Source organism: Gracilinanus agilis, chromosome 3 (assembly GCF_016433145.1).
Source record: "Gracilinanus agilis isolate LMUSP501 chromosome 3, AgileGrace, whole genome shotgun sequence".
Classification (NCBI taxonomy): domain Eukaryota; kingdom Metazoa; phylum Chordata; class Mammalia; order Didelphimorphia; family Didelphidae; genus Gracilinanus; species Gracilinanus agilis.
The window spans coordinates 65,317,208-65,326,599 of NC_058132.1; positions in this window are offsets into that span (position 1 = coordinate 65,317,208).

Sequence of the window (9,392 nt, forward strand, 5' to 3'; positions counted from 1 at the left end):
ATACTATTTTGTGTTCACTTAACTTATTTATAGTTTCCCTCTTTATATTCAAGTCATTCACCCATTCTGAATTTATCTTGGTGTAGGGTGTGAGATGTTGATCTAAACCTAATCTCTCCCATATTGTTTTCCAAATTTCCCAGCAGTTTTTGTCAAATAGTGGATTCATGTCCCAAAAGTTGGGTTCTTTGGGTTTATCATACACTGTCTTGCTGACGTCATTAACCCCAAGTCTATTCCACTGATCCTCCCTTCTATCTCTTAACCAGTACCATATTGTTTTGATTACTACTGCTTTATAGTATAGTTTAATATCTGGTACTGCTAGGCCCCCTTCCTTCACATTTTTTTTTTCATTATTTCCCTTGATATTCTTGATCTTTTGTTATTCCAAATGAAATTTGTTATAGTTTTTCCTAATTCAGTAAAGAAGTTTTTTGGTAATTTGATAGGTATGGCACTAAATAGGTAAATTAATTTGGGTAGAATGTTCATTTTTATTATGTTAGCTCATCCTACCCATGAACAGTTAATGGCTTTTCAATTGTTGAGCTCCAGTTTTATTTGTTTGGAAAGTGTTTTGTAGTTGTTTTCATATAATTGCTGTGTTTGTTTTGTTAGATAGATTCCCAAGTATTTTATATTGTCTAGGGTAATTTTAAATGGTGTTTCTCTTTCTACCTCTTGCTGCTCTAATGTGTTGGAAATATATAGAAATGCTGATGATTTATGTGCATTTATTTTGTATCCTGCAACTTTGCTAAAGTTGTTGATTATTTCTACAAGCTTCTTAGTTGATTCTCTAGGATTTTTTAAGTAGACCATCATATCATCTGCAAAGAGTGATAGCTTAGTCTCCTCATTGCCTATTTTGATACCTTCAATTTCTTTTTCTTCTCTAATTGCTATTGCTAGTGTTTCTAGTACTATGTTGAATAATAGAGGTGATAATGGGCATCCTTGTTTCACTCCTGATCTTATTGGGAAGGCTTCTAATTTATCCCCATTGCATATGATGTTTGTTGATGGTTTTAGGTATATACTGTTTATTATTTTTAGGAAAGGTCCTTCTATTCCTATACTTTTCAGTGTTTTCAATAGGAATGGATGCTGTATTTTGTCAAAGGCTTTTTCAGCATCTATTGAGATAATCATGTGATTTTTGTTTGTTAGACTGTTGATATGGTCAATTATGTGGATGGTTTTCCTAATGTTGAACCATCCTTGCATTTCTGGTATAAATCCCACCTGATCATGGTGGATGACCTTCTTAATTACTTGCTGGAGTCTCTTTGCTAATATTCTATTTAAGATTTTTGCATCTATGTTCATTAGGGAGATTGGTCTATAGTTTTCTTTCTCTGTTTTTGGTCTACCTGGCTTTGGAATCAGTACCATATTTGTGTCATAGAAGGAATTTGGTAGGACTCCTTCTTTGCTTATCATATCAAATAATTTGTATAGTATTGGGATTAGTTGCTCTTTGAATGTCTGATAGAATTCACTTGTGAATCCATCAGGTCCTGGTGATTTTTTCTTAGGGAGTTCTTTGATGGCTTGTTCAATTTCTATTTCTGATATGGGATTATTTAGATATTCTATTTCTTCTGCTGTTAATCTAGGCAATTTATATTTTTGTAAATATTCATCCATATCTCCTAAATTGTTATATTTGTTGCCATATAATTGGGCGAAATAGTTCTTAATGATTGCCTTGATTTCCCCTTCATTAGAGGTGAGGTCTCCCTTTTCATCTTTAATACTGTCAATTTGGTTTTCTTCTTTCCTTTTTCTTATTAGATTGACCAGTACTTTGTCAATTTTATCTGTTTTTTCAAAATACCAGCTTCTAGTCTTATTTATTAATTCAATAGTTCTTTTACTTTTGATTTTATTAATTTCTCCCTTAATTTTTAGTATTTCTAATTTAGTTTTCATTTGGGGGTTTTTAATTTGCTCGCTTTCTAATTTTTTGAGTTGCATACCCAATTCATTAATCTCTGCCCTCCTTAATTTGTTAATATATGCACTCAACGATATAAATTTCCCCCTGAGTACTACCTTGGCTGCATCCCACAGAGTTTGGTAGGATGTCTCATCATTGTCATTCTCTTCAATGAAATTGTTGATTGTTTCTATGATTTCTTCTTTGACAAATTGATTTTGGAGAATCATATTGTTTAATCTCCAATTGTTTTTTGATTTGCCTGTCCAGGTGTCCTTACTAATTATTATTTTTATTGCATTATGATCTGAGAAGGTTACATTTATTATATCTGCTCTTTTGCATTTGTTTGCAATGATTCTATGCCCTATTATATGGTCAATCTTTGTGAATGTACCATGTGCAGCTGAAAAGAAGGTGTATTCCTTTTTTTCCCTATTTATTTTTCTCCACATATCAATTAAGTCTTATTTTTCTAGTACTTCATTGACCTCTCTTACCTCTTTCTTATTTATTTTTTGGTTTGATTTATTTAGATCTGAAAGAGGAATATTTAGATCTCCCACTATTATGGTTTTACTATCTATTTCCTTCTTGAGCTCTGCCAGTTTCTCCTTTATGAATTTGGATGCTATACCATTTGGTGCATATATATTGAGTAGTGTTATTTCCTCATTGTTTATACTGCCTTTAATCAGGATGTAATGACCTTCCCTGTCTTTTTTAATCATATCTATTTTTACTTTGGCTTTGTCAGAAATCATAATAGCCACTCCTGCCTTCTTTTTCTCATTTGACACCCAAAAGATTTTGCTCAAGCCCTGAACCTTAAACTTGTGTATGTCCACCCGCCTCATATGTGTTTCTTGTAGACAACATATGGTAGGATTTTGGTTTCTAATCCACTCTGCTATTTGCTTCCGTTTTAGGAGCAAGTTCATCCCATTCACATTCAGAGTTATAATCATCAGTTGCGCATTTGCTGACATTTTCTTATCCTCCCCTATTCCTACCCCTTCTCCTTAAACTATTTCCTTTTAAACCAGTGGTTTGCTATTAAGACCCTATCCCTTATCCCCTCCCTTGACTAACTTCCCTTTCTACCCCCTCTCTTATTATTCCCCTCTTTTTGCTTTTAAAGGCCTAATGAATTCCCTCCCCCTTCTTCTCCCCTCCCTTTTTTTGACCTCCCCACTCCCCTGCTCCTCTTGGTTTATCCCTTCTGACTTTCTCAGTAGGGTTAGATAAGAGTTTTATATACCAATGGATAGTATAGCTACTCTTCCCTCTCCGGGTTGATTACACTGAGAGTAAGGTTTAAATATTACATCTTAATGCTCTCTTCCTCTTCTTTTTATAATAGTATTTGTCCCCTCTCCTTCCCATGCCCTCTTTGTGTGTAATATAATATCCTATTTTTCTTATTCACTCAAGTTTCTCTTGGTGTCCCCTACTATTCACCCCCCTCTTTCCCACCCCACCCCCATATCATCTTAGACCATTTAGTGTTCCACCCTCTCCCTGTGAATTATTCTTCTGATTACTATAATAGTGAATACTATAATAGTGAATAGAGTTCACTACCGAGAATTATACATAGCATTTCTCCACATAGGAATACAGATAATTAGATCTCACTGAGGCCCTTAAAAAGGCAAATTTAAAAGTTATGAGTTTTCTTTCTTTCCCCTCTATTTCTTATTTACCTTTTCATGTTTCTCTCGATTTTTGTGGTTGGATATCAAACTTTCCATTTAGCCCTGGTCTTTTCTGTGCAAATACTTGGAAATCTTCAATTTTGTTGAATGCCCATACTTTCCCCTGGAAGTATATAGTCAATTTTGATGGGTAGTTGATCTGTGGTTGTAGGCCCAGCTCTCTTGCCTTTCTGAATATCATATTCCAAGCCTTGCAGTCTTTTAGCGTGGAGGCTGCCAGATCCTGTGTGATCCTGATTGGTGCTCCTTGATATTTGAATTGTCTCTTTCTGGCTTCTTGTAAGATTTTTTCTTTTACTTGGAAGCTCTTAAATTTGGCAATTATATTCCTGGGCATTGTCTTTTCTGTGTCAAGTGTCGAGGGTGATCTATGGATCCTTTCAATGTCTATACTGCCCTCTTGTTGTAGGACTTCAGGGCAATTTTGCTGAATAATTTCTTTTAGTATGGAGTCCAGGTTTCTATTAATTTCTGGTTTTTCTGGAAGACCAATGATTCTCAAGTTGTCTCTTCTAGACCGGTTTTCTTGGTCTGTCACTTTCTCATTGAGATATTTCATGTTTCCTTCTATTTTTTCAGTCTTTTGAGTTTGTTTTATTTGTTCTTGTTGTCTTGAGAGATCATTAGCTTCTAATTGCTCAATTCTAGCCTTTAGGGACTGGTTTTCGGCTATAATCTTTTGGTTTTCGGCTATGATCTTTTGGTTTTCCTTTTCAATCTGGTCATTTCTGGTGTTCACTTTGCTTATCAGTTCATTTGATTTCTGAGCCTCACTTTCCAATTCCAAAATTCTGCCTTTTAAACTGTTATTTTCTTGCCTGATTTCCTTTTGAGCTATTTCCCATTTCTCTAACCAAATCTTTTCCATCTTTCTCGTCATCTCAGTTTTGAACTTTTCAAGAGCTTGTGACCAGTTTTCATTATTATTTTGGAGGGTCCGGATGCTTGTTTGTTCTCCTCCTCTATTTGCTCGGTTGTCTGGATTTTCTCTGTGTAAAAGTTGTCGAGTGTTAAAGACTTCTTTTTCTTATTGTTAATCTTTCTCTTCTGAACTTCCTGAGACTGGGTAGCCATCGTTAGCCCAGCAGCTTCTCAGGTTTATCCTCGTGCTCAGGGTCTGTCCGTGGTCTTTTGGGTCCTGAGGTCTGAGTTCTGGTTTTTCTCAAGGTCAAGCCCCCTGGTGGACCCCCTTGCTTGGTCCTCTGCTGGAGGTTCCTTTACAAGTCTCAGGGCGCTGCTTCCACAGTCGTATACCCATCTGCACTGGTTCCCCACTCAGGGTTTCAGAGCCTTCGCTCACGCGCGTGCCTGTGTCCACCTGCGCCCGCACTCTGTGCCCTGCACTCTGTGCCCGTGCTCAGAGTCCATGCGCATTCTTTAGCTTTTTGGGGTCCGAAATCTTGCTGCTCTCAGGAACAGGCCCTGGAGCTGCCAATGACTCAATGGGTGCCCCAAACTTGCTCTATTTCTTTTTAGCTGGGTTTGGTGTTATAGGTGCTGTGTGTGGAGGGGGTGGGGGTGGGGTGGTTGCTCAGCCCGCAATTTAGTGAGAGCTGTTTCACCCCTTTATAGCATGTAAATGTCCCGATTCCACGTACCTTCCACACTGCACCCTGTTGTGGGGTCCCTCCGTTCGTCTGGGTTTGTTTTTATGTCTCCTTGAGGAGTTTTGTGTGTTTCAGTCAGGAGAGGTTAAGAGCTGCTTCTTACTCTGCCGCCATCTTAACCCAGAAGCTGTTGTTTTCTTTTTGTTTGTATTGCTGCTGACTTTAGGTATAATGTTTTCTGTATTCTGCTCGTTTCACTTTGTATCAGTACAAAGAAGTCTTCCCATGCCATAATGTTCTTCATATCTTAATATTCAATACATGCTCATCTTATAACTTTTTTGCTAACCCTAATGAATATGTTGTGCCTGCTTTTGCTCCTAAACCATATTTTCCACTTTTTTTTGTCCTACTCACCTCTACATAACTTTACAGTAAAGTTATCTAGCATATTAAAATATTTCGAAGATACTGGATTCTTTTGCCTTTCCTTCTCCAGCCCATTTTAAAGATGAGGAGACTGAGGCAAATAGATTTAAGTGACTTGCCCAAGGTCACACAGCTAGTAAATGTCTGAGAACAGATTAGAACTCAGGACAATGAATCATTCCAACTCCAGGCCCCAGAGCTCTATCCACGGGTCACCTAGCTGTCCATTTTATTTTATTTTATTTTTTATTTTCTTTATTTTAAGTAACAAATCTACACATTGTTTTCCAAGGTTACATGATTCATGTTCTTTCCTCCCCCAGGCCCCCTCCCCACCCCACTCCCAGCCAACAAGCAATTTCACTGGGTTATACATGTATTATCACTCAGATCCTATTTCCATATTATTAATTTTGTAATAGAGTAATCTTTTAAACCCACATCCCATATTCTATACTCATATAAACAAGTGATAAATCCTATGTTTTCTTCTGCATTTCTCCTCCAACAATTCTTTCTCTGGAAGCAGATAGCATTCTTTTCATATATCTCTCAGAATTGTCCTGGATCATTGTTGTTAGTAGCAGAGTCAATTACAGTTGATCGTCCCACAATATTTCAATTACTATATATAAAGTTCTCCTGGTTCTGCTCATTTCACTCTGTATCAGTTCAAGGAGGTCTTTCCAGCTCTTATAGAAATCCATTGATTCATCATTCCTTATAGCACAATAGTATTCAATCACCATCATATACCACAATATATATAGCCATTCCCCAATTGAGGGACATCCCCTCAGTTTCCAACTTTTTCCTACCACAAAAAGAGCATTAGCTGTCCATTTTAAAGTACTGTATAAGTTGATTTAATTTAGAGGTTACTTTACTCTAAATTATATTTTACTTTATAGTTATAATTACTTTATAGAATTTATCTACCCTCTAATTTGCAACAAATCATTAGTACATCAGCTGCCATTATTTTTGCCACAGTTTTCTTTACAAATAATATAGAGAGCTCTGACATTTAAAATGACAAAATGTCCCCTAAAATAGTGTTTGTTCTTGCTTTGGGACACATGAGAAAACCAACTCTGCCAACTCCCTTATTCTCCTCTCAGAGGACACTGGGAGCCAGCCAACTAAGCTGCAACTAAACCCATGTTTTTCCACTATAGTCCCTGAAGTTCAGCTTACTCATTTAAAAATAGAAATTCAGTTTTAGTTAATATAGGAAAGTAATATCCTTAATATCTTCCTTAAATGCCTTCTCTCTGACATTGTTATTATTATTTCCCATTTATCCTGTTTATATCTTGTCTATAATTATTATTATGTTGTCAAAAGGAAAATTGCATGTTTGGGTCTTCACCCTGATAAAAGAGGCAAAACTCAGGAAGAGAAAATTAAGAGAATTTATTTTAAAAAGACCCTGAAACTTGTTGGTGGGATGGCCAGGAGGGAACCAATTTTAGCCTTGAACTTCTAACCACTTCTATTTTATTTTTTAAAACCCTGACCTTCCATCTTAAAAATCAGTACTAAGTATCTATTCCAAGGCAGAACAGCAGTATCCAGTCATTTTTAAAGACAATTTTTCATAAGAAAAAAACAATCCTGTTAGGTTCAAGTCTACAAAAGGGGAGGGGTCATTGTATCTCAGCTTCTCCTAAAGCAGTGATGGCAAACCTTTTAGAGATGGAGTGCCGGACCCCACTCCCTCAGACTGAGTGCCATGCCTCTCCCCACCACTACATGGTGGATATGCCTGCACTCCACCCTCCCTTACCCACACAGAGGAAGGAGGAAGCACTGCCCTCTCCTCTTGCAGACTACCATTCCCTGCAGATTGGCTGCATGTAGCCAAAGTCAAGCAAAATTAAAACATTTGGTCATGTATGAAGGAAATTATTGAGGGAACTTTGATCACAAGGATAGAATCAAAACTCTGGTGCCTTCATAGTCATCAGGAAAAGCCAGAAATTGAGGTAGGGGTCAACAAGGCAAGAAGCAGGCTGGATGTCCCCTGTGTGGCCCAGGCAAAGGAGAAAGGGTGTGAGGTGTGAGAGTCAGTAGGTGGAAAGAAAGTTTGAAAAACTGAGACAAGACAGGATTTCAGTCTCTCAGCTTCTGTGACGGTGGTAACTAGGGGGGCCCATATGGCTGCCACAGAACTGCAAGCATAATGGGGAAGCTAGCTTAGTGTAAAATTTCTCTAGGTAATCTACCTCTATTCTCTCTCTTTCATCCTTCTCTCCTACTCCTTTCTGATTAAATAAAATTACTGTCTATGGCTGGACTCTCCATAATGATAACGGTCACTTCAGAGTGAATCTGCATTAGTGACTGATTTTACACATTGGCTACCCCCTTAGACTGTAAGCTTCTTGAGGGTGGAAGCTGTATTTATTTTTCTTAATTCCCATGGGCTTGTCATGCTGCCTGGTACATAGTAGGTGCCTCAGAGATGCTTGTTCACACATTGATTGTTCCAAGAAACCTTCCCTGATCACCCGGCCAGAAGTGATCTTTCCCTCTTCTGAAGAGTCATAACCAAGGAGAGACAATCAGGACTTTGCCAAGGATTTTGGGATTTAGAGGGTGTTTCAGCAAGTTTGGACTTGTATATTTTTTACTTGTCCAACCAGAGAACACATCTGGTCAAAGCAAAAGACACTTAATATGATAGCGTAGAAAGATAAGTGACAAGAAAGATTCCCCCAATGCACATACGCCCTCTAATTTAAGAAGGAAGGCTGGGAGAATCGTGCCTTTCCAGGACGAACAACTGACTTATCTCCACAAGCCTTTCTCTAACATAGGCCTTCAAAGAGTACCTTGTGCCTCATCCCTTTTCATTTACCTTTAACAAGTTATTTTCCCCTATTTGAATGGAAGCTCCTTGAGGGCGGGGGCTGTCTTCTGTTCTACTCATATTTGTATTTTCAGCACTTAGCACAGGGCCTAGCATATAGAGGGTGCTTAATAAAAATGCTTGTTGGCAAGGGAACTAGATGACTCAGTGGATAGGGAACCAGCTTAGAGACAGGAGTCTGACCTCAAACTTCCTAGCTGTGTGCAAGTCCCTTAATACCAATTGCCTGGCTCTTATCTCTCTTCTGTCTTGAGACTTATACTTAGTATATTGATTCTAAGACAGAAGGCAAGTTTTAAAATAAACAAAGGCTTGTTGACCGACAATTTTCACCATTTACTACACTACTGGGGAAGAGGGAGCTAGATGTATGTAGATAATAATATGTGATCAGGGAGCCCATGTTAAGGGGCACATTTGTAAGTAAGTAGCACTAGAGGCCAGGGAACATGAATAGTTTTGGATACCGCAGAAATGCTGGTGGCCTCTAGTGATGTCTTTGCTTTGCTTCCCACTGGGTAACCTCCCCTGAGATGCTCTGGGAGATGATGATGTCTCCAGGCTCTGCCTGGCATTTCTGCTCTCTGCTGCCATCTGTGGTATTCATTTATAATGCAGTTTCTCTCTAGCACAGCTACTATCTGCTGCCACCTGCTGGTCCTTATGTACAATGTGGCTTCTTCACCACCAGAGCAGGAATTTGCCACTTCTTTAGCATTCAGCCCCCAGGACTATCTCATTTTTTAGATGTTGCTAACCTCCCTGAGCCTTACCTAGTCAACCAATCAGAGAAGTCCCTACTCATTTTAGGTCTGCCTGTTCAGCTCCTTTTCTCTACTTCCCTGTTCCTTCATTATTAAACCTTATTTGACTCAGAG